Source organism: Oryctolagus cuniculus, chromosome 2, assembly GCF_051225735.1.
Source record: "Oryctolagus cuniculus isolate XC-2025 breed Fujian yellow rabbit chromosome 2, ASM5122573v1, whole genome shotgun sequence".
Classification (NCBI taxonomy): Eukaryota; Metazoa; Chordata; class Mammalia; order Lagomorpha; family Leporidae; genus Oryctolagus; species Oryctolagus cuniculus.
The window spans coordinates 163749761-163776142 of NC_142868.1; the positions used below are offsets into that span (position 1 = coordinate 163749761).

Below are 26382 nucleotides of genomic sequence, written 5' to 3' on the forward strand. Positions count from 1 at the left end.
ATATTCCTGGTAAAACACTTCAAACACCAATGTTTCACTTGATAGAATTAGTAATAGGTACTGAAGTACTTTCTGACACTTGATAGAGCTGATCATCTCACTTTCGGAAACTACATGTATGTTGACTTTCAAAACACAGTAATTCACTTTTTTATGATTTTATTTATTTGAAAAGCAGAGTTAGAGAGAGAGAGGAAGGGAGACAGAGAGAGATGGTCCATCCGCTGATTCACTCCCCAAATGGCCGCAACAGCTGAGACTGGGCCAAGCTGAAGCCAGGAGCCAGTAGCTTCTTCCTGGCTCCCATATGCCCATATGGGATGCAAGCACTACAGAGGATGGCTTTAGCCCATTCACCTTTACTCTCTTCCTTTCAGTGTCCCAAAGAGGTAAGTGGGCCCACCCAGACAATTCACCTTCCACCCAAAACATGGCATCTGTCTTCTAGTGCCATTTCACTGCTTCAGCTATCAATTCTATAATGACTTCTGAGGTTAATTTTAGTCTACATTTTTTTTTTTAAGATTTATTTATTTGAAAGTCAGAGTTACACACAGAGAGAGAGGCAGAGAGAGAGAGAGGTCTTCCATCCGCTGGCTTACTCTCCAATTGGCAACGACAGCTGGAGCTGAGCCGATCCGAAGCCAGGAGCTTCTGGGTCTCCCACGTGGGTGCAGGGGCCCAAGGACTTGGTCAATCTTCTACTGCTCTCCCAGGCCATAGCAGAGGGCTGGATCAGGAGTGAAGCACCCGGGACTGGAATCAGCACCCATATAGGATGCTGGCACTGCAGGCAGTGGCTTTAGCCGCTATGACACAGCACCAGCCCTTAGTCTACATTTAAAACATTGAACTTGACTATGCTACATATATCTTGAAACATAATTGAGGCCGGTGCCGTGGCTTACTAGGCTAATCCTCTGCCTTGCGGCGCCGGCACACTGGGTTCTAGTCCCGGTCAGGGAGCCGGATTCTGTCCCGGTTGCCCCTCTTCCAGGCCAGCTCTCTGCTGTGGCCAGGGAGTGCAGTGGAGGATGGCCCAAGTGCTTGGGCCCTGCACCCCATGGGAGACCAGGACAAGTACCTGGCTCCTGCCATCGGATCAGCGCGGTGCGCCGGCCACAGCGCGCCGACCGCAGCGGCCATTGCAGGGTGAACCAACGGCAAAGGAAGACCTTTCTCTCTGTCTCTCTCTCTCACTGTTCACTCTGCCTGTCAAAAAAAAAAGAAAGAAAGAAAGAAACATAATTGAATACGTCACCTCTGGACCCAAACCATCTTCAAAGCCTTATCTATCTGTATTAATAACAGAATTCCTGGGACCAGCGCTGTGGCATAGAAGGCTAAGCCCCACCTGCGGTGCTGGCTTCCCATATGGCACCAGTTTGAGTCCCAGCTGCTCTACTTCCAATCTAGCTCCCTGCTAATGTGCCTGAGAAAGCACTGGAACATAGCCCAAGGGGCTCCTGCACCCATGTGGGAGACCTGGATGAAGCTCCTGGCTCCTGGCTTCAGCCAGGCCCAGTCCCAGCTGCAATTTGGGGAGTGAACAAACGATGGGAGATGGATCTCTCCCTCCCTCCCTCTCTCTCTCTCTGTATCTCTTTCAAATAAATCTTAAAAAACAGAATTCCTCTTCCAGTGACCCAGGGCAGAAACCACAAGTCTTCTGATGAAAATCTAGCCACTACACATTAAGTCCTTACATTGCAACCATCTTGCCTCTTACCCTATCATCCTAATCATCCTAATCTTAAACATCATCACCTAATATGTTGATTATATAGCTGCTTCCTACTTGGTCTCCCAGATTTCAATCTCCTTCCTCTAATCCACCTTGCAGATTATTATTGGTTAAATTTCCCTAGAAATTTAATATCCTGACTCAAGAAGATATAATTGTTTCCCATTTCCCAAAACACATTAAGTAAAAGTATACAGTCTGGATTTCTGGATTTACTTATCAGGAACCTTCCACTCTAACATACCCTAAGTGCTTGGGTTCCTGAACCTACATGGGAGACCCAGAAGCAGCTCCAGGCTCCTGGTTTTGGCCTGGCCCAGCCCCAGCAGTTGCAGCCATTTGGGGAGTAAGCCAGTGGATGTTAAGATATCTCTGTCCTTCCCTTCTTGCTCTCTCTTTATAAATATAAATAAATTCTACCTTTCAAATAAATAAATCTTTAAAAATATATTGGTTTGTATTCATTTTAGGGAGATTGTTTATAAAATATGCCTAAATAGTATTTTTAATTTTTATCTAGTATGATCATTAATATACCTGCTCCCTCAGATGGCAGTCTTAAATAATTTTTGTTCTCTGCAGTACCTAATGCTAACAGACAATACTCATTAGCTGAATAAAAATGAACAGCAGGATATTTGTGCTTATATCATTGGCAAGTAAACTTCCCTTTTCTTATCACCTACTCCTCTTAAAGGCACTGTTTTTATGAAAAAAATTTGTTTAGCCAGTATTTATGAAACACAATACAGGTGCAAGGGTAAATCAGCACACAATACTAACAGTGACTACCTTTATTTAGCTTACACTCTAGTGGACTAGAACTTCTGAATTTAGAGTCAAAAGGACCTCAAGATATCATATGGTTCAGCCCCCTGCCGTAACTCTGCCTTACCTCATATTAAAATGTTAGGTTACAGTTTAAGGCTACTCAACCATGGAGTATCTCATAAATCACAGAATCATTAAGCAGTTGAGTGGGACTCTCAAACAGAGTTTTCTGGTCCTGAGTTTAGTACTCCTGCAATTTACCATAGATCACTTAGTACTAGTAGTAATAATAGTAAAAGCAACAGAAAGCACTTATCAAAGGTTATCAATCACAATGTGTCAGATGCTACATTAACAGCTTTACATGGATTATCTCAACCCAACAATCTTAAACACACTATCATCACCTTTACTTTACAAATGAGAAATGATGTTTAGAAATAGTAAGTAACTTGCTTTAAGTTACCTATCTGGGGAAGGCATTGCAGCATAGCAGGATGAGCCACTGCCTGCAATGCCAGAGTCCATTATAGGCACTGATTCGAGTCTCAGCTGCTTCACTTCCAATCCAGCTCCATGCTAATGCCCCTGGGAAAGCAGTAGAAGATGGCCCAAGTCTTGGGCCCCTGTCACCCACATGGATGCAGCTCCTGGCTTCAGCCTGGCCTAACCCTGACCATTGTGGCCATTTAGGGAGAAAACAAGTAGATGGAAGATAGTTCATTCTCTTTTTCTTTCTCTATCTCAGATCTCTCTCTCTCTCTCTCTCTCACACTCACACACACACACTCACACACACACACACACACACAAACCTTCCCTTTCTAACTCTGCTTCTTAAAGAAATAAATCTTAAAAAAAAAAAAAAAAAAGTTACGTATCTATGGAGTGGTAGAACAGGGATTCAAATACAAGTATCTAACTTTAGTCAAGGCTCCCAACCACCATTCTCCTGGAGCTTTTCCAGAAACATCATTCACTGCAAGTATAAAGCTTCTTACACTTTAACACACACTTAAAAACATACAGCAGGAAACAGTACTACGCATTTTACAGCATGACCTGAAAGTACAGAGTGACAATTATTCAGAAATATTTATCTAAATCTATTGAGATGTCTCATTCACATTTGTAAAACAATACCAACGTCATTACCATTTTGCAACCTCACCCATTGTCTTTAATTTTTTTTTATTAGACAGGCAGAGTTAGACAGTGAGAGAGAGCGAGACAGAGACAAAGGTCTTCCCCCTCCATTGGTTCACCCCCCAAATGGCTGCCACGGCCGGCGCACTGGGCCAATCCGAAGCCAGGAACCAGGCACTCCTCTGGGTCTCCCACACAGGCGCAGGTGCCCAAGCACCTGGGCCATCCTCCACTGCCTTCCCGGGCCACAGCAGAGAGCTGGACTGGAAGAGGAGCAACTGGGACCAGAACCCGGTGCCCACATGGGATGCCGGTGCCGCAGTTAGAGGATTAACCAAGTGAGCCACGGCACCAGCACCTCCCACTGTCTTTCACATATACTTCTGAAACTACTGTTACCTAGCATCTCCCAAACTTTTTTGCCAAACTGACAACCAACAAGATATCATTTATTTTTACATTGTCAGATCAGTTCAAATCCCCTTGAATAAAACAGAGCCACTGTGATAATGGTCACTTTTCCATAATTAACTTTTCATTTCTAATCCTTTATATTCAAAATATAGCTTACACATAATTTGGACATGTAATATAAATCTGAACAAAGACAGCCACACCTACATGAACTCCCCTCTTTAGGGTGGTTATAGAATCTGAAAACATATATATTATGTTAACCTATACTGCAATGTAACTTCCATAAACAATTTACTGCATATCCATCTGTGTTTCTAAATTTGGTGGCCACCCTGTATTTTAGTAAAATCAAGCAAACAACCACAGAGGCAGAGGCAACACAAAGCAAAAGCACAGGAGAAGAGCAAATAACCTGAACCAAAACACAAACTTATCACTAAGAAAGAATCAAATACAGAATAAGAGCAATAACATCATGTAAATCACGAATGCTTCCAAACCTCTGCTACCCTTACAACTGGAGTTACAATTTATAAGGCAAAAATATATAAAAAACTAGTAGAGGGCCGGCGCCGTGGCTCAATAGGCTAATCCTCCACCTTGCGGCGCCAGCACACCGGGTTCTAGTCCCGGTTGGGGCGCCGGATTCTGTCCCGGTTGCCCCTCTTCCAGGCCAGCTCTCTGCTATGGCCAGGGAGTGCAGTGGAGGATGGCCCAGGTGCTTGGGCCCTGCATCCCATGGGAGACCAGGAAAAGCACCTGGATCCTGGCTCCTGCCATCGGATCAGCGCGGTGCGCCAGCTGCAGCGGTGGCCATTGGAGGGTGAACCAACGGCAAAGGAAGACCTTTCTCTCTCTGTCTCTCTCTCTCACTGTCCACTCTGCCTGTCAAAAAAAAAAAAAAAAAAAAAAAAAAAAAAAAAAACTAGTAGAGTGGGTATCATGGCATAGCAGGTAGATGCTTCTGCTTCAGACATCCACATTCAAATCAAAGAAGTTAAAGTCCCAGCTAGCTACACCACTTGCAATCTAGCTTCCTGCCAAGGTGCCCGGGAAGACAGTGAATGGTCCAAGTATTAGGATTCATGCCATCAAGCAGGAACCCAGGATGCAGCTTCTAGCTCCTGGCTGCAGCCTGGCCCAGCCCTGGCAGTTGCAGCCATTTAGGAAATGAACCAGCAGATGGAAGATCTCTGTCTCTTTCAAATAAATAAATAAATCTTAAAAAATAAAACTAGCCATCTGAAGATTTGGGTGCAGTAAATGGGTGTCTCAGATCATGAACACAATTAATGTACATTTTTTTATACTGAGGCACTAAAATAAAGTCAATTTGCTTTAAAATAAAACACTGATTCAATGCAGCAATCAAGATCACATGAAACTTACAAATGAAAGCAAAAGATGAAGAATTAAAAACAAATGGTTAAAGAACTCTCATACTTAAGTGTGCAATGTTTATAGAAAATCAAGACATTTTCATCAAACTGGATCATCCCTAGGAAAGCTATAGAACAAAAAGCATAAACCAAGCACCTGCTTCACATCCCTGTGAAATACAACCTCATGCAGAAATTCGCAATATAGGAACAACAAAGGCACAACAAGTAATGTGACAGCAACAAAATAAAAAGAAGCAGTGATAAATAGCCGGTGCCGCGGCTCACTAGGCTAATCCTTCGCCTTGCAGCGCCGGCACACGGGGTTCTAGTCCCGGTCAGGGAGCCGGATTCTGTCCCGGTTGTCCCTCTTCCAGGCCAGCTCTCTGCTGTGGCCAGGGAATGCAGTGGAGGATGGCCCAAGTGCTTGGGCTCTGCACCCCATGGGAGACCAGGAGGAAGCACCTGGCTCCTGCCTTCGGATCAGCGCAGTGTGCTGGCTGCAGCGCGCCGGCCATTGGAGGGTGAACCAACGGCAAAAAGGAAGATCTTTGTCTCTGTCTCTCTCTCTCACTGTCCACCCTGCCTGTCAAAAAAAAAAAAAGGCAGTGATAAATATACAGACCAATCAGATCACAATAAACCAGACACAAACGGGCACCATTAGCCATCTTTTAGCAGAACTATCAAATAACTGAAGAAGAAAAGGAGGAGGCAAGAAAAGTACTGACAGTATTATCAGACACTATCAGTCAACAACTGATGGAAGTGTAAAAATAGCAATAAAGTATTTTCCCAACACAAATGACAATATGCATTTTATAGGTACATGTCAAATTACTTAAATACAGGCAAGTGTTTGGTGTAGTGGTTAAAATGTCACGTATATTGCCCACATCCCATATCAGAAAGCCTGGGTTAACGTCCCAGATCTGCTCCTAACCTCAGTTCCCTGACAATGCACACCCTGAGAGGCAGCAGGTCATAGCTCAAGAACTTGGGTCCCTGCTACCACATGGGAGGCCTGGACTGAGTTCCTGGATGCTGGCTTCAGCCCGGATCTGAGGAGTCAACCACTGGATGGAGATCTGTCTCTCTGCCTTTCAGATAAATGAAAATAGAGATTAAGTGGGGCTGGTATTATGGCATAGTTGGTAAAGCTATTCTTTACCTAGACCAGGCTGCTCCATTTCTGATCCAGCTCTCTACTTTGGCCTGGGAAAGCAGTAGAAGATGGCCCAAGTCCTTGGGCCCCTGCACCCACATGGGAGACCTGGAAAAAGCTCCTGGCTTCTGGCTTTGGATTGGCTCAGCCACAGCTGTTGCAGTCATTTGGGGAGTGAACCAGTGGATGGAAGACCTCTCTCTCTCTCTGCCTCTCTGTTAACTCTGCCTTTCAAATCAATACATCTTTAAAAAATTTTTTTTAAATATTTAAAACAGAGTTGCTCAAAGTCCTATTCACCCTCCTCCTATGATTCCACCATCTCTCCCATCCTCCCTTCCAGGAACTCATGTACCAAGGTTGGAGAATAAATGAAAACACATGAAGCTCCTGGACTTCTATCATTTCTGCCTAATGTATTTAGGGGTCATTTTTCTTTGGGTCAACTTTTAGGATAAAATCAATGTCTCAGAGCCCTCGTTTGGCCTAGCAGTTAACATGACATCTGAGATGCCCCCATCCCATTATCAGAGCCCTTGGGTTCACACTCTGCACCCTTTTCTGGCTTCCTTCTAATGCAAACCCTGGTGGCAAGTGGTAGCTCAAGTAGTTGAGTCCCTTCTTCACCTCCCCGCCAGAAGACAGGAATTGAGTTCCTGGTCCCTAGTTTCACCTGGCACAGCCCTTGCTGTTGTGGGTATTTTAGGAGTGAACCAATGGATGGGAGCTCTGCCTGTCTCTCTCTGCCTCTCAAGTAATTTTTTTTTTAATTTATTTTATTTGAAAGGCAGAGTTACAGAGAGGCAGATGCAGACAGGAGAGAGAGGTCCTCCATCTGCTGGTTCACTACCCAAATGGCCGCAAAGGCCAGAGCTATGCTGATCCGAAGTCAGGAGCTTCTTCCGGTTCCCCCACGCAGGTGCAGAGACCCAAGAACCTGGGCCATCTTCCACTGCTTTCCCAGGCCATAGCAGAGAGCTAGATCAGAAGTGGAGCAGCCAGGGCTCAAATCGGCACCCACATGGGATGCCAAAACTGCAGGCGGCAGCTTTACCAGCTGTGCCACAGCACCAGCCCCTCAAGTATTTTAACAAATAAAATAAAAGCAATATCTTCTCTTAGTTACAACAATCTTCCTCTCTTCCTCCTTTCACACTCAAGGTTTTGTTCAATTACACAAACATTATTCTTACTTTCCTTTTGTTAAAAATAAAGCTCTAACCACAGCTTTTAAGTATAGAATAGAAAACATTCAAATGCATACATCTCAAATTCCCCATCAATTTTTCAAGCCAGACAACACAAAGGGAGCAGAGTTGTAATGTAAACTGAGGAAGAGCTGTTAGTCATCAGAATCTCAGATTGAGGGCAGGGATTTTGTCTGTTTTGCTCAGACTCCAGCCTGAAATGGTGCCTGGCATACAGAAGGCACTCAGTGAATGCAAGAATACTAGCTGGGGGTTTGGAGACAGGGTAAGGGATGCTATAGACCAAATACTATTAGATTATTCTTTTTTTTTTTTTTTTTTTTTGACAGGCAGAGTGGACAGTGAGAGAGAGAGACAGAGAGAGAGGTCTTCCTTTGCCGTTGGTTCACCCTCCAATGGCCGCCGTGGCCTGCGCGCTGCAGCCGGCGCACCGCGCTGATCCGAAGGCAGGAGCCAGGTGCTTCTCCTGGTCTTCCATGGGGTGCAGGGCCCAAGCACTTGGGCCATCCTCCACTGCACTCCCTGGCCACAGCAGAGAGCTGGCCTGGAAGAGGGGCAACCGGGAGATTATTCTTTACTCCTCAGTGGGTTGGCAGCCTACAGTAAACAAAAGTAACAGAAAGCCTCCCAAAATCTAAACTTTATCTCCCACGCATTCTATCATTTGGAGCTCACATTGCATTTATTCCTTCTTTACAAGGAACTAGGGGGCCGGCACTGTGGTGTACTAGGAAAAGCCTCCACCTGCGGTGCTGGCATCCCAAATGGGCATGGGTGCGTGTCCCCACTGCTCTTCTGATCCATCTTTGCTATGGCCTGGGAAAGCAGTGGAGGATGGCTCAGATCCTTGCGTCTCTGCACCTGTGTGGGGGAACGGGAAGAAGCTCCTGACTCATGGCTTAGGACTGGCACAGCTCCAGCCATTGAGGCCATTTGGGGATTGAACCAGTGGATGGAAGACCACTCTGTCTCTCAAATAAGTAAATTAAAGGGGGTGGGGGGAGGCACCTGTGTTCAACAGAGTATGCCAATTCCTCACCTCTGAGTTGAAAACTTAAGGTGTGGGGAACTTTTTTTCTGCCAAGGGTCATTTGAATATTTATAACATCACTGACAGGCCATACCAAATTTTCAACCTAAAAATTAGTCTACTATAGACTGGCAAAGCAAGACTAGATGGTCTCGCGGGCCTCATGGACCTGAAGCCAGACATTCCCACCCCTGCAGAAGACAAGAAAATAAAAACATCTTGCCCAAGTGGAGGAAGCACCCACGAGCACCCAGGGGCTGGTGTGGTGGTACAGTGGGTTACCCCTCCACTTGTGACATCTACAACCCACATCCGAGTGCTGGTTGCAGTCCCAACTGCTCTGCTTCTGATCCAGCTTCCTAATGCACCTGACAAGGCAGCAGAAGGTGGCCCAAGTGCTTGGGCCGCTACCACCCACGTGGGAGACCAGGATGGAGTTCCTGGCTCCTGGCTTTGTCCTGGCCCAGCCCTGGCTGTTGCAGCCATTCGAGAAGTAATCTCTGTCTCTCCCTCACTGTTGCTGTCTTTCCAATAAAAATAAGTATTTTAAAAAATTTATTAACCATCCCTTTTCATTGTTAGGAGCATTCTCAGCATCAAGAAAAGAAAATGCAATGAAAGAATACATGACATTACTCTCAAGTTTAAAAATGCTTTACAGATCATTTTACACCGTCCATTATCAAATATGATTCGTCTCAGGTATGTACCTCCTATCAAGCAAAATGTATTCACTTGTTTATTTTCTTTTACATTACAAAATTTGATTCTACCTGATAATACATTCTAAAAATTTTCCGTAAAGAGGATGGGTATTGGAGCAACAAGGGTTAAACCACTACTTGGGATGGCCACATCCCATACTAGAGTGCCACTACGAGACTCTGTTACTGTTTCCGATCCAGCTTCCTGCTAATGTGGCTGGGAGGCAGCATATGATGGCTCAAGTACTTGCGTCCCTGCCACCCATATGTGAGACCTGGATGGAGTTTCTGGCTCCTGGCTTTGGCACATGGCCCAGCCCTGGCTATTGCAGGCATCTGGAGGGTAAACAAAAGCAGGTGGAGAGTCAGCCAATCTTTCTCTATTTTATCAAATAAATCTTTTAAAAAATGAAAAAAAAATAACTTTTCCATAAAGAAAAAGGGTTTTTTCTATTTCTGTCATACAAATATACTTTTCATTCAAGCCTATTCTGAAGTGAAGAGCATTCTAAGACAAAAATAACAACCACCCTAGAGCAGGTCTTAATCTCCTTCTATCACTGTAAGACAAGCTCCTTAATAATCAACAGATACCTTCCTATGTGTCTCTCCTTTAGTATCAAATCATATGTGATCACATCTTTTGTTCACAAGAATTTAAAATGTTTTCAAGTAGATATATTTTGAAACTTTAAAATTTCCAAGAAACAAATCAATTTACCAATCAATTTAATGCCAATAAGCATAATCTTGGTACTTCAAAATACTTCAACAGACAACTTTGAATCTATTTTTAGCAAGTTAATATTAAAATATTTGGTAAGCCAGAAAAAACTTTAAATTGGTAAGCTGTGCTTTAAGTGTTAAAAAGCATGTAAAGGGGGCCAGCACTGTGGCTCACTTGGTTAATGCTCCACCTGCGGCGCCGGCAGCCCATATGGTGCCAGGTTCTAGTCCCGGTTGCTCCTCTTCCAGTCCAGCTCTCTGCTGTGGCCCGGGAGGGCAGTGGAGGATGGCCCAAGTGCTTGGGCCCTGCACCCGCATGGGAGACCAGGAGAAAGCACCTGGCTCCTGGCTTCGGATCAGTGCAGCGCTGGCCGTAGCGGCCATTTCGGGGGTGAACCAATGGAAGGAAGACCTTTCTCTGTCTCTCTTTCTCTCTCATTGTCTAACTCTGCCTGTCAATAAATAAATAAATAAAAATAAAAAGCATGTAAAATGTATATCTAATATATGCACTAACAAATTAAAATACAGTCATGTGCCACATGATGTTTCAGTGAGGGACCACATATCCAACAGTGGGCTCCTAAGATTATAATGGAACTGAAAAATTCCTGTTGCCTCCTGTTTTTATTGTACCTTTTCTATATTTAGAAACATAAATACTTGTGCTACAACTGCCTACACTATTACATGCAGTGACATGCTTTACAGGGCTACGGCTTCAGAGCAGTAGGCTATCCCTTACAGTGCAGGTAGATAGTAGGTTACACTACTTAGGTTTAAGTACCCTCAGAGAGGTTCCCAACAACAAAATCACCTAACGATGCATTCCTCAGAACCTGTCCCTGTCACTAAGCAACACAAGTCTGCACTACAATTGATCAACCTACTGTGTTCTCAAAGTTAAACAAGTTATTACAAAGTTATTACAAAAGTTAATACAGAAGGCACACGTTATGCTAAAATATCGTAGATATAGACACAAGTTGACTGTAGTAAAATAAAAACTTAGTGGGGAACTCTCATGTATCATGATTTACCACAATTCAGAAGTAATGTGTCTATGTCTGCTACTAATTCATTAGGAGGGGCCAGCGCTGTGGCATAGCAGGTAAAGATGTCGCCTGCAATGCCAGCATCCCAATCAGGTGCCGGTTCTAGTCTCAGCTGCTCCACTTGCGATCCAGCTCTCTGCTACAGCCTGGGAAAGCAGTAGAAGATGGCAAGTCCTTGGGCCCCTGCACTCAGGACCTGAAAGAAGCTCCTGGCTCCTGACTTTGGATTGGCATAGCTCCAGCCGTTGCAACCAACTGGGGAGTGAACCAGCAAATGGAAGACTTCTTTCTCTCTCTCCCCGTGTAACTCTTTCAACTAAATAAATTTAAGAAAAAAATGATTAGGAGAAATACCACACCCTGAAATTTGAAAACTTAAAAAAAATTATAAACTATCATAGTATTTATGTTTCCTAGAATGCTGGATGTTACTAAACTAAATCTCAAAATCTTTAAAAAACCTGAGAAATACATGTGTACTATATATAGATTACACTTTTGGAAAACTGCAATACATTATCAAGAATTTAGTGGCGTTCTTTACATCTGAACACTGAACTATCTGTCAAATCACTCAGGATAGTCTAAGCAGTGATCATGTTTCAGGCAAGGATTATAGATGGAATAATGAAAAGTGTTAATCTTCTTAACTCAAGTCTACATAGAAACTAATCCATAAGAAATGTTCACAAAAAAATTCAAGACAACTAGTCAAACATATTAGCACACTTAGTCAAAAGGACAAAAAGTTACTCTGTTATTTTGAAGCAATGAATTGATGTAACAAAGTACCAATAACAAAAACAAAAATAAAACAGTTTAGGGGGCAGGCATTTGGCAAGGCAGTTAAGACACCACTTGGGATGCCTATATCCCATTTCAAGTGCCTGGTTCAGTCACAGCTCCTCTACTACCCATGCAGTTTCTGGCTGCTGTGCACCCAGAAGGCAGCAGATGATAGTTCAAGTACTTGGGTCCATACCACCCACATGGGAGACCCAGATTCCTGACTTTAATCTGGCCCTGCCCTGGTATAGGTATTTGATGAGCAAGTGAACCAGTAGATGGTAATCGCTCTCTCCTTCTGCCTTTCAAATAAATGAAAATAAAAGGTTTTAAAATACAGATTATAAAACTCATGTACACCTTTTCCCTTTTTTCCTAAGATTTATTTATTATTTATTTGAAAGTCAGAGTTACATAGAGAGAAAGAGAGGCAGAGAGAGAGATAGAGGTCTTCCATCCACTGGTTCACTCCCTAATTGGCCGCAATGGCCAGAGCTGCGCCGATGCAAAGCCAGGAGCCAGCAGCTTCTTCTGGGGTCTCCCACGTGGGTGCGGGGGCCCAAGGACTTGGGCCTCTTATACTGCTTTCCCAGGCCATAGCAGAGAGCTGGATGACAAGTGGAACAGCCGGGACTCAAACTGACACCCAAATGGGATGCTGGCAATGCAGGCGGTGTCTTTACCCCCTACGCCACAGCGCCGGTCCCATGTACAGCTTTTTCTTTACCTGTACACTTGTTAGATCAGCTTCCAGTAGCTAATGGCAAGCCCTATCACTTTAGTATAAACTACAAAACCCAAATATTCACCACATCTACTTATTTTACCTTCACTTTTGAATACAGTGTAGTGAGATTGGAAGTAGTCAAGATTATATATCTGGGATCTACCCAGTTTCAAGGAATCTTATTTAATGTCCCCAATAATCAATTTTCCTAATCAACAAATCTGTTGACATGGTATGTAAGATATATTCTTCAATTAAACTTTAGGATGCTAACATAAATAGCAGTAGGCAGTTTCATTCAAATTCTGAAATTAGTTCACTAAGAGGAAAAATTTAAATACACTGTGAAGAATCACTGAAAATCCAGAAATACCGTCTATACCAAAAAATTCTCTTACCAGTAGGTGATTTTATAATTAAAGCTATTGGCCAGCGCCGCGGCTCACTAGGCTAATCCTCCGCCTGTGGCGCCGGCACACCAGGTTCTAGTCCTGGTCGGGGCGCCGGATTCTGTCCTGGTTGCCCCTCTTCCAGGCCAGCTCTCTGCTGTGGCCAGGGAGTGCAGTGGAGGATGGCCCAAGTGCTTGGGCCCTGCACCCCATGGGAGACCAGGGTAAGTACCTAGCTCCTGCCATCAGATCAGCGCGGTGCGCCAGCTGCGGCAGACACTGGAGGGTAAACCAACGGCAAAGGAAGACCTTTCTCTCTGTCTCTCTCTCTCTCACTGTCCACTCTGCCTGTCAAAAAACAACAACAACAAAAAAAAATTAAAGCTATTACTTGAAAAAAGTTGATATTAAAATTTTAGAATTCAAGAAACTTCTACTCTCTGATACTATTGTTTGTTTGCCAACTAATTTTTCTTAAAATCGGAGTTCAGAAAGGATTCACAGAAAATGTAAAATATTTTGTGTTGTATTTTAAGGAGTTACATAGTTTATGATGGGCCACTGTTAGAATTATTTCAGGAGGCCGGCCCTGCGGCTCACTAGGCTAATCCTCCACCATGCGGCGCCGGCACACCAGGTTCTAATCCCGGTTGGGGCGCCAGATTCTGTCCCAGTTGCCCCTCTTCCAGGCCAGCTCTCTGCTGTGGCCAGGGAGTGCAGTGGAGGATGGCCCAAGCCCTTGGGCCCTGCACCCCATGGGAGACCAGGAGAAGCACCTGGCTCCTGCCTTCGGATCAGCGCGGTGCACTGGCCGCAGCGCGCCAGCCGTGGCGGCCATTGGAGGGTGAACCAACGGCAAAGGAAGACCTTTCTGTCTGTCTCTCTCTCTGTCCACTCTGCCTGTCAAAAAAAAAAAAAAAAAAAAGGAATACTATTTCAGGGACCAGCATTGAAGCACAGCCAGGTAAGCTGCCCCTTGTGACACTATAATGCCGTATCTCAGAATACTGGTTGCAGTCTCAGCCTCAGATCTAGCTCCCTGCTAATGCTAATGGGAAGGCAGCAAGAATGTGGCCCAAGTACTTGGGCCCCTGCCACCCACAAGGGAGATCAAGATGGAGTTCCTAGCTCCTAGCTTTCACCTGGCCCAGACCTGGCTGTTGTAGGCATTTGTGGAGTTAACCAGGGGATGGAAGACTGACGTCTCTCTCAGCCTCTCCTCCCTCTCTCTGTAGCTCTGCCTTTCAAATAAATTAAAAAAAAAAAAAAACTATTTCACTTCTCTCTACACTAATATAAAAAATGCTTTAAAACAATTACATATAATATGTAAATATTAATAAAATATAATTATATATATATAACTAGCATCAATGTGAGGAAGAAGAAACATCACCCCAGTATCATGTACAATAAAAGAAATGTTCACCAGCCTACTTACAAGGGCATGTCTGCAATCTCTCCACTAGTGGCTCAGTCAGCTTTTAATGACTCTCTGTAAGCACCAAGGTATCCTGTGGCAAATTCTCCTCTTTCGAGAGTGCCAAAAAACAATCAGCATCACATCTGAATTTAAAAGACATGAACTGCAGCAAAGTGTAACTTTTCACAAGAGCCACTTTTCCTACCTTTCAACTTGTGGATCAGCAGTTCTTGGAAGCACGGCTATTTAAGACACTACACCACTCCTTTAGATGATGTAACCTTAAAGGATTTAGTAATTATGTGAATTACTAACATAAAATGTTATTTACTGACATGACCACCAAACTGCAAATGCTTTCTCACCAAGTTCCTGGAGTACTCACAGAAATCAGATACGAGGGGCTGGCACTGTGGCACAGCTGGTAAAGCCACCGTCTGTGACAGTGGCATCCCAAATGGGTACTGATTCCAGTCCTTGTTGCTTTACTTCCAACCCAGCTCCCCGCTAATGTGCCTGGGAAATCAGCGGAAGACGGCCCAAGTACTTGGGCTCCTCTCATGCACCCATGTGGTAGATCTAGAGAAGCTCCTGATTCCTAGCTTCAGCCTGACCCAGTCCTGGCCATTTTGGCCATTTGGGGAGTGAACCAGCAGATGGAAGATCTGCCTCTTCCTCACTCTGACTTTCAAACAAATAAATCTTAAAAAAAGGGGGGGGGGGCGGTGCTGTGGTGTAGCAGGTGAAGTCATTGCCTGCAGTGCTGGCATCCTATATGGGCACCAGTTCAAGTCCCAGCTGCTCCACTTTCAATCTCACTCTCTGCTATGGCCTGGAAAAGCAGTAGAAGATGGCCCACGTCCTTGAGCCCCTGCACCCACATGGGAGACCTGGAAGACGCTCCTGGTTCCTGGCTTTGGATTGGCGCAGCTCTGGCCATTGCTGCCAACCAGGGAGTGAACCAGTAGATGGAAGATCTCTCTCTCTGCCTCTCCTCTCTCTGTGTAACTCTGACTTTCAAATAAATAAATAAATCTTTAAAAAAAGAAAAAAGAAGCAAGAAATCAGACACCCAGTGTGTTTAAAGCTCTGCTGGTCACTTCTAAGAAAACAATCACACCAACAAATCCAGAGCCCACGATGCGTCATAGCAGGTCAAGCCTCCACCTGCAAGGCAGGCATCCTATATGGGTGCCGAATTTGAGACTCGGCTGCTCCACTTCAGATCCAGCTCCCGGCTAATGCACATGGAAAAGCAGAAGATGGCGCAAGTGTTTGGGCCCCTGCACACAGGTGGGAGCCCAGGAGGAAGCTCCTAGTTTGTGCCTGGTCCAAGCCTGCCCGTTGCTGCCATTTAGGGAGTGAACCAATGAATGGAAGACCTCTCTCTCCCTCCCTCTCTGTAACTCTGCCTTTCAAGTAAATAAAAAATTACGCTTTAAAACACACACGCAAACAAATCCAAAGGCTAAGGTACAAAACTGGAGAAATTTTTTAAAAATTGATATAAAAGCTCAAATAAAAATATACTACTCCTTGCTAATAATACATTAACATAAAAACCACTGCAGAAAACTGTGATAAGACATTATGAGAGGAAAACACAAACAACAACCATTAAAAGGAAAAAAAAGACAAAGGCGGCTTTGAGAGAAAGCAAGCACAGCTAAAAAAAAAAGCTAATCCTGAAAAAAATTCTGTTCCAAACATTAAATTTTAAAACTTTTATAATAACACACAGTCCATTTGGGAGACCTACAAAATCTCATCTTTTAAAAAAAAAATCACCATTTTAATATTACTTCAACTAGACATTTCTTTTAAAAACCTGTACTCTTGGAAAAGTCCATCATAATAATTAGAACAACTTGCCTCACTATCAAGAAATGCTCCATTTAAAAGTAGGCCAACAATAGGACTCTGCTATTGCACAACAGAGAAAGTAAATGAAATAATATCTATTAACATGCAGCGTCCATGGCAAGTTTCTCCATCTCCCAGGACATACCGTGACTTACAATGTCTTCCCTGAACCAGCTACCACTTCTCCATCCATGCAGTAGCTCAAATAAAGAGAGTTCCTGTGTTAATCCCACAATAAACCTCAGTAATTCTCACATCACAGGAGTTGTAAACGTTTGTTGACAGAAAAAGAATGTTTTTCCCAAAATAGCTACATAACACGAAGACTACTAGAATTCCTAAATAATCCTTCGACAAGACTCCTGCCAACTTTATTTTGATAGGTTAAACATGTGGAGACTATTTTAAAGGCTCTTTAACAGTGACTTTATCCAAACAGCTTCTAGCTTTATCCTACAGTTTTGTTTTTTTTCTAAGTTTTGGAAGACTCGAATCCCGACGACTTCTGGCTGCTACCAAACGCTTAAGGAAACACTTTTGCCAAATAGGATGGGCCAACGTCCTAGATCTGCTAAAGCTGACACGAGAGGTCACGCAACTTCAAAAAAAAAAAAAAAACAAAAAACGAAGAAGTAACTATTTGCAACACTCGCTGGGTCCTTCATCTTTAAAATTACTTCAGTGTCATTTATACACCCCACGTCTAATACTACTGTCTGTAAAGAACACCAGGTTTAAAGCATTAAATAAAACGGATCGACAAAGCTGATCAGCCTCTTGTTTATGGGGACCCTGGCAGACCGGGGTCCTGACCACAGCAACTCCGCTGCTAAGAATGACATCGAAAAGGACGGGGTTGGGAAGGCCGGGAGGCTGATGAGAAGAGAGACAGGCTCAGGGCCGCCGAGGAGGAAGGGCACGGGGGGACGCCCGGAGCGGGGGCTGAACGAGGAAGTGCAGCGGGGCGCAGCGCGAGGCTCGGGCTGAGCGAGCGTCTCCCGGTCAGCCGCGCACCGGGCAGCGGCGGGCCGGGCCCGCGGAAGCCCAGCGCTTTCTCGCCAACGAGAGGCCGGCAGACTGCGGCAGAGACCGGGGAGCAGTTGACTTTCCCGGCGTTCGAGCAAACTCCTGTGCCCTCCCCGCGCCCTAAGCCGAGAGCGGAGGCGGCGGCCAGGCAAAAGGGCCTACCCAGCAGCCAGGCCCGGCATTCCGCTGCCCAGACCCGGCGGCAGAGCGGGGACAGAGGCCCCGGCCCGCAGCCCGGCGCACCCAGGAACGGCACCCGGGCCTCGGCGAGGCCGCCGGCCGTGTCCCCTCCGGCGAGGCGCCGAGCGGCCTTACCTGGGGCGAGGGAGGGAGGCGAAGTCTAGGGCTTCTCGCTCGCGCCCGCCGCCGAGCCCCCTGCTGCTCTCGGCCCAGGTTTCCAACCGAGGCACGGCCCAGCCCCAGCCGTCGCTTCGCCCTCGGGGTCTCGGCCACTGCCTCCGCCGCCTCCGGGGCTGTTTACACCGCCCAGCCCCTCACGCCGCCGCCGCCGCCGCTGCCGCCTTCTCTCCACCCTAGCGCCGCTGCCGATTCGGCCGCCGCCACCTCCTCCGCCGCAGCCTCGTCTCTCTGGAGCATCTTCCAGCCAGCGAACACTGAGAAACAGAGACTCCAGCTGCGCCGGCAGGAAACTCCCCCGCAACTGCCAGGGGGACCAGGCGGTCAGAGCACCGGCGGCTGTTCCGCCATTGAGCAGCAGCCGCTCGGCTCCTTCTGCAACCCCCTCCCCGTACCCGGTCGTCCCCGCCCCTCGGCGAGCCCCGCCCCCCCCGCGCCCGCTACTGGGACACCACGCGTCCTCTCGCGGCCTCCGGTTTGTTGAGAGGCCCGTCAATCACCGCTCCCCTCCCTATTCGGCTCACCTGGTACCTCCAGACTTAGTTTCCCCGCCTACACGGCCCCGCCTCTGAGTTCCTAATTTCCCATTGGACATCAGTGACCACATTCAATTGGCAAGACCAACTATCCATCAAACACCGCCCACTGAGTGAGACCCAACCCTTCATTACCATTGACTTCATTCAGCCCCGCCTCCGCTGCGCACCACCTCCTGGACGTCGTGGACCAGCCCACCCTACCGCCCATACGCGAGGGACTCCGTCAATCAAATTACGCCCACCTGCGCCCCGCCCCGCACAGCCCGAGCCTCAACAGCTCCCTTCCCTTATTGGTCCAAATGGTGGTCCGAACTCTCAGTCATTGGCTTTGTGTGTGTGTCCGTCACTGAATCAATTTCCAAGTCCGTCACACGGACGTTTTTTAAATGAACGCGCAAAAGGCGGGGAGGTATCCGAAAGCGATTGGCCGGCCGTCAAAAACGGTCAACCCCAGAAAGTATGCGGGTCCTTCCGTTCTGCCAGAGCCGTGCCCCCTTAACTCTGACCTCTAAGCCTTGAGTTAAACAACCGCCATAAAGGACCCAACGGGCTGGCCAGTTATAGGTGTGGAGGCCTAGACCCACCCGCCATTGCAGGGGGCTGGCTACTGATTGGCTAATAAAGTCCTCCTAGGCCCCTCATTGGAGGAAATAAACGCCTCTCTTCGGCGAAGAGACGGGAAGCGACAGCACAGACGAAGCCCAGAAACGGGCGGTTGTTTTGCTGCGGCCGCGGGTGGAGGGTGGGAAACGGGGAAGGCAGGGCTCTGGGGAGGTGTTGCGGGGAGGAGAAAGACCCGGATGTTTCCTAACAATGAAATCATCGCCGACCAATCAGAGCCGCTCGGCCAGGCTACCTGCCGGACCTGTCTCCGGAAGGGAAGGGAGTGGGCGGGAAATTGAGGAGCAGCCAACTGAAAACGTGGGACAGGTGATCCTGTCAGTAGGATTTTCTGCTGCGAGGGGTTACTTTCATTTCTTATTCGCCCAAATGCCTGGCGTTCAGCCGTAGACATTTCCTTGTTTGGTTTTTTCCAGTCAGCATGGATTTAAACGAGAACTCCTGAGCTTGGCTCTGACGTTGACTAACTCGTTCCTTTTGCTGTTAATGAACGCCTGCTGTTTGCCGGGCTGGAGATAGAAAAGTAAATTAGGCAAAGGCGGTGCAGGAGGATAGGTAATAATTGAAACCCTTCAAGGATGGTGACGGCATAAAGGATCCTAACCTGGGCATGGGTTTGCCGAGGAAAGCTCCAGAACGAATGGCAGTGGGACTCAGTAGGCAAAAGATGGAAGTGACGGTGATTTCCTCCTGCGGCCGACTTAGACTAGAAGCTGTTGCCAAGTTTGTTCCCCCAAAGAGGCATTTCAGTACTTCCCTTAGGTTATTTTTTATGCAAATGCCCTGAAAAAGGATTTAAACCTCAGTCATACCTTCTTGTAAGTTGGTCTTGGCAGACAATTTAAGCTCAGATTCAACAAAGGGCTTCTCCACTTAGGAGCTGTCTGTGTTTTGGGGAGAAGGGCAAATTTGGGAATAGACAATTGCACAGGCCCATGGTGAGGATGGCAGAAATAAAACCTAAGACTCGATTTCAATTCAGGCTGTGTTTTAACCTACTCAGGTTTGTATGAGGAAGGATGGTGCTTCTTACAGCAAGTGGAATAAACACCCAACATCAGAATCAGCTGGGGCACAAATTCTCAGATGCACTCATGCCTACAAAATCAGCGACTCGGGGATAAGGCTCAGAAAGGTAAATTTTTAAATAGTTCCCCAGATGATTTTTTACCATACTAACGTTTGAAACTCACTGGAATGGGAAAGAGGCAGCCATGAGTGGAAATCCCACTTCCCCACTTTTATACAGTGAGAGAAAAAGTAGTATTCATCATCAATATGGGATCATACAACTGTCATGAAGTACTAACAGTATGATTTTTTTGGATATATTTCCTTAAATGGCACCTCTCTGCCTGACATAGCTCATTATAAGGGAGAGAAAATCTAGTACCTCAACTTCCAAAAATAGGAACCATGGTAAAGATCAAAAAGTGAACACCTGGGGACGCTTGTCTTTGAGACTCCAAGCAGCCACAGAAGGGTCTCAAAGCAGTTGCTTTTTATTTGTTTCAGAGTTATGTATGTATGTATGTATTTGAAAGGCAGAGTTAGGGGTACTGTTCATTTGCTGGCTTACTCCTCAAATGCCTACAACAGCCAGGGGTAGGCCAGGCTCCAAAGCCAAGAGCTGAGGAGCCCAAACTTTCACCCAGGTCTCCCATGTGGCTAGCAGAGACCCAAGTACTAGGACCAACACTTGCTGCCTCCCACGGGGTGCAAGAGCCAGAATCAGCAGAGTCAGGACTCAAACCTAAGACGCTGATGTGGAATGTACGCGTCCCAAATGGCATCTTAACCACTGTGCCAAAACCCCAAATTGGTCTTTCCGTGTAAATAACATTGACCTTGTAAAAGGAAAAAAGAGAAATAAAATATGTAGAAAAAATCAGCAGATCTCATAGTCTGGGGGCCCCCTGAGAGTCCAGAGGGCAACACTATTTTCATAACAACACTGACATTATTTGCCTGTTTGATTCTCACTGTCTCACAAGATACAGTGTAGTTTTCCAGAGGCTACAATAGCATGTGTGTGTTTAACAGACTGAATGTAAAAGCAGTTATGGGAATTCAGCTATGTTCTGTTAAGCCAGCTGTTAAAGAAATTTGCATTACTAATGTTTTGTTTGTTTTGGAAAATACAGTTGTTTCATCCTAAAAAAAAATATTTGGGGGGGCGGCACTATGGCATAACAGGTTAAGCCATCTCCTGCCTCCGTTTTGGATGCTGGTTGGAGTTTCAGCTGCTCCACTTCCCATCCAGCTCCCTTTTAATATGCCTGAGGAAGCAGAAGATGTCTCAAGTCGTTGGACCCCTGCACCCAAGTGGGAGACTCAGATAAAGCTCCTGGCTCCTGGATTCAGCCTGGCACAGCCCTGGCTGTTGCGGCCATCTGGGGAGTGAACCAGCGGGTGGAAGACTTCTTTCTCATTGTCTCTCCCTCTCTAAATCTGCATTTCAAATAAATAAATCTAAAAAAAATTTTTGTGGGCACAAGTGAGTTTATTGTTATTTTTATGAACTAATATTTTTCTATTTAATTTTTTGGGCTTTTTATTTTTTATTTATTTTTTTGACAGGCAGAGTGGACAGTGAGAGAGAGAGAGAGAGATAAAGGTCTTCCTTTGCCGTTGGTTCACCCCCCAATGGCTGCTGCGGCCGGCGCGCTGCAGTCGGCGCACCGCGCTGATCCAAAGCCAGGAGCCAGGTGTCTGCGGGTGCAGGGCCCAAGCACTTGGGCCATCCTCCACTGCACACCCAGTTCACAGCAGAGAGCTGGACTGGAAGAGGAGCAACCGGGACAGAATCCGGTGCCCCAACCGGGACTAGAACCCGGGTTGCCGGTGCTGCAGGCGAAGGATTAGCTTATTGAGCCGCAGTGCCGGCCTAATTTTTTTTTTTTTAATTCATTTATTTATTTGAAAGGCCGAGTTTACAGAGAGAGAAAGATCTTCCATCTGCTGGTTCACTCCCCAAATGGCCCCAACAGCCGGAGCTGAGCCCATCCAAAGCCAGGAGCCAGGATCTTCTTCCAGGTCTCCACATGGGTGCAGGGACCCAAGGACTTGGGCCATCTTCTTCTGCTTTTCCAGGCACATTAGTGGGAGTTGGATCAGAAGCGGAGCAGTTGAGTTTCAGACCAGCGCTGTTGTGGGATGTGGGCATCACAGGTGGTGGCTTTACCTGCTACGCCACAATGCCAGCCCCTATTTTAACTTCTAATACCACAAATGTTTATGGATATAATTTATATACATAGAAGCTCTTTGGGAACCTCATTAATCTGTAAGAGCACAGGGGGTCCCCAGAGCAAAATGTCCCAAAAACTGTCCTAAATCATACACTGCCCAGTGTGGCTCCAAAGCTAGGACAGCTTTTTAGTCATTTAATGAGCCAGAGGGGAGGGGGAGGGAAGAAAAGGATGACCTGTCATTCCTGTTTTCTTCCCCTTTGCCTCATCTTAAGCCTTGTCTATCGTTTTCTCTCCTAGATCTCCTTTAAAAGCCTAGACCGCTTTCCTCTTCCAATCCTAGATCATCCATCCTATTTTACATCTTGTTTTAGTTGTTAGGTAATTTTATCTTTCCAACATATGTATGGGGACGTGGATGCACACACCTAAACATATGCATGCAAATGTGTGCACATCTCAAGATGAAAAGTTTTTAGGCTGGCGCCATGGCTCAATAGGCTAATCCTCCGCCTTGCGGCACCAGCACACCGGGTTCTAGTCCTGGTTGGGGCGCCAGATTCTGTCCTGGTTGCCCCTCTTCCAGGCCAGCCCTCTGCTATGGCCCAGGAAGGCAGTGGAGGATGGCCCAAGTGCTTGGGCCCTGCACCCCATGGGAGACCAGGATAAGTACCTGGCTCCTGCCATTGGATCAGCGTGGTGCGCTGGCCGCAGCGCGCTGGCCACAGCGGCCATTGGAGGGTGAACCAACAGCAAAGGAAGACCTTTCTCTCTGTCTCTCTCTCTCACTGTCCACTCTGTCTGTCAATAAATAAATAAATAAAAAGTTTTTAGCCTGGGACCACAGAGTAAAATACACTCAAGAATTTTTAAAGGTGGGCAAGAAAAAAGTTACATGTTAATTCTTTGCTGAAACTAGGTATTTTAATCAGGAATATATAACAATACATAATACCATTAGTAGCACCTATGACTCTGCCACCAGTAGAAATTACTGATATTTTCATGTCATATATCTCAAAATATCATTTACACTCATCAGTATTTTGAAATTATGGGAATTATTAGACCCACCATTAGATCTTGGTAATTAGTGCTTTAATAAAGGAGTATATGTATTATTGCCATCACAAATTTAATAGTTTGATAATGTTCAATATAATTGATTTCCTTCATAATCCTACAAACTTTACATATTTATAAACATTCTGAAATGGAGCACACGGGATTTACTGGAGACCTTTTGCAAAAAAAAAGAAGGGGAAGCATGGGGTCGTGCCCTGCTGTGGATGGCAGCCTCCAACTCAGCATGGTCAGTGTTTCTCCTGTTTGCACTACAGTATTTGTTGAACTGCACGCCGAGAGTCTCAAGTAGCTGGTTGGAGACTGTCCCTTTCTTCAGTGTCACCACCCCAAGGCTGGGCCTGCCATCTAACTCCACTTCTCCCTAAGAGGAGGAAGTCCATCAAACAGTCACCATCCTGCATGCAATCCACACAGCCTCACAGGCCCAGACTGACTGCCTCAAGGCCAGATCCTCCTTGTGCGAGGTGTGGCGTGCACAAGGCGGATTGAGATGATGATTATAGCACAGCAGGTGGTATCAGAAAAACCTTTCCCAGGGAGCGCAGCTCTAAGCGCTGCAAAATATGCTTGGCTGTGGAAAACTCTAAAACAGCTATTTATGTCTGCAGGTTAGCATTTACGCCCAAGTTAATTTACATTATTCACTCTGTTTTGTTCTGTCCTGTTTAACAATAAACTATGTATCGCTTCTTAGTGGCCTTGCCACCTGCTCATGCAATATGGTGGTTAGCTCATGATTCAGAAACCTAAAGGAAACATCGTGTCTCCTTCTCCTTACTTTCTTCCACAACTGCAAAGACTTCCTTTTTCCTTGTCTGAAAGTGCTTTTTCTTCTGCTGTTGAAGCTTGGCTGGGGGGCTGACTTTAAGAATCTAGGCAGACTCTTTGAGGCTGGAGTGGACATGCAGGAGATGAGCATAGACATAAAGTCAGATAGAAAAGAAAACTTGCAAATGGGAAATTCACGAGATTGACATTCAGGACTTAAGCATTGCTAGCTTAAAAGGATTCATTCATAATAAAGTCTAGATTTAATGTCCTTTAGATAAAGGGCTGATGTTTCTGGCAAGTGGCAGAGACCCTAGCACTCAGATAACTGGTCTGGAGGTGGGTTTCTTATCGGGACCTGGTCATAGGAAGAGTGGAGATCAGGGCTGAAAAATTCTGGATCTGAGACACAGGGACAAAGAGTGATGGGAGAAGCCAGAGACTCCCTAGTAGATCAATCAGAACAGAGCAACAGCAGAAATGTCTGAGAAAATGAACTATGAGAAGCCAAACTAGGGTTTTCTATATTCTTGCTGCCTGAGACCAGAACTTGTCCTAAAGCACCGGGGTAGATTTGAACCTTATAGGGTCAACCCTATAAGTAAAGCTGTGCCTGCAGTGCTGGCATCCCATGTGAGCGCTGGTTCTAATCCCAGCTGCTCCACTTCCCATCCAGCGCTCTGCTATGGCCTGGGAAAGCAGTAGAAGATGGCCCAAGTCCTCGGGCCCCTGCACCCACAAGGGAGGCCTGGAAGAAGCTCCCGGCTCCTGGTTTCAGATCGGTGTGGCTCCAGCCATTGTGGCCAATTGGAGAGTGAATCAGCGGTTGGAAGACCTCTCTCTTTCTGCCTTTCCTTCTCTGTGTAATTCTGACTTTCAAATAAATAAATCTTTAAAAAAAAAAAAAAAAAAAAAAGGGCCAGCGCCACAGCTCACTAGGCTAATCCTCCGCCTGCGGCGCTGGCACACTGGGTTCTAATCTTGGTTGGGGCGCCGGATTCTGTCCCAGTTGTTCTTCTTCCAGTCCAGCTCTCTGCTGTGGCCCGGGAGTGCAGTGGAGGATGGCCCAAGTCCTTGGGCCCTGCACCCGCATGGGAGACCAGGAGGAAGCACCTGGCTCCTGGCTTCGGATCAGCGCGATGCGCCGGCTGTAGTGCGCCGGCCGCAGCGGCTATTGCAGGGTGAACCAATGGAAAAGGAAGACCTTTCTCACTGTCCACTCTGCCTGTCAAAAACAAAAAACAAACAAACAAACAAAAACCCTTATACAAGGGTTAAGTTACAAGGCTACAGAGGGATTGGGGCCCAAGGACAGGGAGCTACTTCACAGTGAGTTTCTAAAGGTTCTGTGTTGGTGAGTTTTTTCCACAAGAAATATTTTATTAGAAAATTTTCAGGCCGGCGCCGCGGCTCACTAGGCTAATCCTCCGCCTAGCGGCGCCGGCACACCAGGTTCTAGTCCCGGTCGGGACGCCGGATTCTGTCCCGGTTGCCCCTCTTCCAGGCCAGCTCTCTGCTGTGGCCAGGGAGTGCAGTGGAGGATGGCCCAGGTGCTTGGGCCCTGCACCCCATGGGAGACCAGGAAAAGCACCTGGCTCCTGGCTCCTGCCATCGGATCAGCGCGGTACGCCGGCCGCAGCGCGCCGGCCACGGCGGCCATTGGAGGGTGAACCAACGGCAAAGGAAGACCTTTCTCTCTGTCTCTCTCTCTCACTGTCCACTCTGCCTGTCAAAAAAAAAAAAAAGAAAAGAAAAAAGAAAATTTTCAGACACATAAAAATAGAGATAATATTATATAATGAACCTCATATACCTATCACATAGCTTAAACAACTCTCAACATTTTGCTATATGGCTTCAACCATTCCCCCCCCACCACCAATTTTTTTAAGGTTACATTTTTATCCCTCAGTTTCTATACCTTCTTCCCTGGAAGTGTGCCCATTCTCACAACGTCAGCTACTGCCTCAGTGCATCGGAGCCCAAGTGCTCATCCCATCTTGAGGTGGCCTTGGCTGCCTGCTGGATTTATTCATTTCAATGTCCCATGCTCCTCAGACTGTGGCAGACACTGTTGGTGGCCCTTCCTGGCAGCCTCTTGTTCTGCTCCCAACCTCACCTAAATTGAGGTATGGGAAGGTGAATGTCTGAGGGAGGCTGGCCTCAGAGATTAATCCTGGCCCCAGAGGTTAATCTTCATATATGTGTGTGTGTGTGTGTGTGTGTGTGTGTGTATTTGAAAGTCAGAATTTCAGAGAGGC

The 26382-nt window shown here is 46.3% G+C and overlaps 1 protein-coding gene and 1 long non-coding RNA gene across 8 annotated transcripts in view; one reads left to right on the top strand and one right to left on the bottom strand.

Moving 5' to 3' along the window:
* Positions 1-18467, bottom strand: part of PPM1B (protein phosphatase, Mg2+/Mn2+ dependent 1B) — a 79491-nt gene extending 61024 nt beyond the window's left edge. For 4 of the 7 annotated variants that reach the window (XM_089326460.1, XM_089326461.1, XM_017340801.4 and 1 more), the window contains exon 1: positions 17875-18347. The gene's annotated coding sequence lies outside the window, so the exon portion shown is untranslated. Of the gene's footprint in view, positions 1-17874; positions 18348-18440 lie in introns of those variants that run through there. The other 3 variants (XM_070069189.2, XM_070069187.2, XM_008254464.5) reach the window with 3 other exon arrangements.
* Positions 18468-19068: 601 nt separating this feature from the next.
* Positions 19069-21573, top strand: LOC149128122 (uncharacterized). Its single transcript, XR_016229409.1, has 3 exons — positions 19069-19197; positions 20080-20211; positions 21340-21573. It is a non-coding gene; the product is annotated as an uncharacterized LOC149128122 (long non-coding RNA).
* The last annotated feature ends 4809 nt before the right edge of the window (positions 21574-26382 follow it).